We start from the raw sequence: 2079 nt of genomic DNA on the forward strand, positions 1-2079 counted from the left end.
ACTATGACTTGAGACGCCGCCATTCTGCCTTTGGGATTGGTGATCTGGTCCGAGTGAAGTCTCACCCAAGATCAGATGCTTTGGCTAATTTTACGGCTAAACTGGCACCGCTGTTCAAAGGACCCTACCGTGTCAGTCAGAAACTTAGCGATGTGAACTACAGACTGATTGATGTTGAAACTGGAGCTGATGCTGGAGTTTTCCATGTTGTGAACATGCAGCCTTTCCATACTTGGGACTCTGCCAGCTGCAAAAAGACTGCCGGTGCGGCTGCACAGGTGGATCACATGGACGATGATCTTGAGGACGGTTCCCCTCAGACTGATGCCATCCATGATTTCCCTCCAGGTGATGTGTTTTGTGATGTACCACATGACGTTCGCCACTCACAGACGCCTCATGGGGTCGATGAGACCAACGCTGATGAGACCGAGTTTGACCACACTTCAGATTGTGCTGGACGTTACAATCTGAGAGCCCGGCATCATCCCAGGATAACGACTGGTTGGTCCGACCATAAATGGACAAATATCTACCATACTGACAGGCTTAACAATATGTAAGGTTATGTTTGTTCAGGTTGATGAGTGCATGTAATTTTCAGTTAACTGTGTTATGTTGAAATTTTTGTAGTTACAAGACAAAATAAAAAAAAAAAAAGAATTCTGATGATTTTGGATGACAGTAATTTTGTTGTCACCCATAGTTGCATAGGAAGAATTTTGTTTGTCCCTTAACTGTTCTTTAGAGGGGTTGTGTTCATAAAACAAAAAATGAGTTTCACACTAATTGTATGTTTGCATTTTGGAACTTAAGCTGACTGTGTGTTACCATTATCCACAGATATGTATACAGGTGTGATTTGATACCTGCCCCATGTGTAACTACAGTTTTATGGCTATGTATTGCTTTGATATATTCTGTACTGGTGCCTATAGTCGTGTGCGGCTGAGGACAGCCTTTGTTTACCTGGGGGGCATATGTAACAGTCATTATGCTGTTTGGTTCCTAGAGATGAGTAGGTATCACCACAAGGGGGCGCCTACTCCCTTTGTTGTACTATTGTACAGAAGAAGAACTAGTCTTCCTTTTTGTTGTAGAAGAGAAGATAGGTGATGATGAGGTGCAGAGCGGTAAACTAACGTTACTTTTCTCATGTATGGAGATATAATGCTTAGTACCGTGGACATCTGGCTTTCCGTGGACGAAGTTAAATAAATCGAAAGTGTGGAATACTTCAAAAGTGCGTCCTGCTGTTTTGGGTTAGAGTGGCTAACGGCCGCAGCTAGCTCCTTCTCCAACCTCTCGCCGCACCGTCACAACCTGAGGCTGTCACATTCAACGTTAAGCTCCCAGTCGGGGAAAAACCCCTGATTTAGATCGGAACGGCTACGACGATCTACCGTAACACACCACACACTGCAGGATGATCGGTTAGATCGGCCAACGATCTAAGATTGTCATAAGGGGAAAACGGGCAAAAAATGGTGTAGTGTGAACCATTGCATTAAGTAGTAACCCTAACCCTATGTGCCCGTTTTTTCTATTTAAATCTAGAGATTACTGAAGGGCAATACAGACTTCATAATCTGAACTCTTTTGGTTGAATGCACTATTTATTGTTTAGTTTTTATTCAATGGAGACTGAGAATCCATTTTATTTTTGGTTGTTTTGTTTATTTAGTTTATCAGTTCCAGTGTTATGTGTTATTTTGAAAATAAGGTGTATCTATCATGAAATTGCATGTATTTTTAGTCATTTCCATTAAATCAGTGTCAAAAGGTCTTGAAGCAATATTATCGTTTATCGCAAAAATTTTTTTAGACAATTAATCGTCCAGCAAAATTTGTTATCGTGACAGGCCTAACCATACTGTCCACCAGGAGACAGACCACACCATACTGTCCATCAGGAGACAGACCAGACCATACTGTCCACCAGGAGACAGACCACACCATACTGTCCATCAGGAGACAGACCACACCACACTGTCCACCAGGAGACAGACCAGACCATACTGTCCACCAGGAGACAGACCAGACCATACTGTCCACCAGGAGACAGACCACACCATACTG

This window comes from Poecilia formosa, unplaced genomic scaffold, assembly GCF_000485575.1.
Source record: "Poecilia formosa unplaced genomic scaffold, Poecilia_formosa-5.1.2 Scaffold560, whole genome shotgun sequence".
NCBI lineage: Eukaryota > Metazoa > Chordata > Actinopteri > Cyprinodontiformes > Poeciliidae > Poecilia > Poecilia formosa.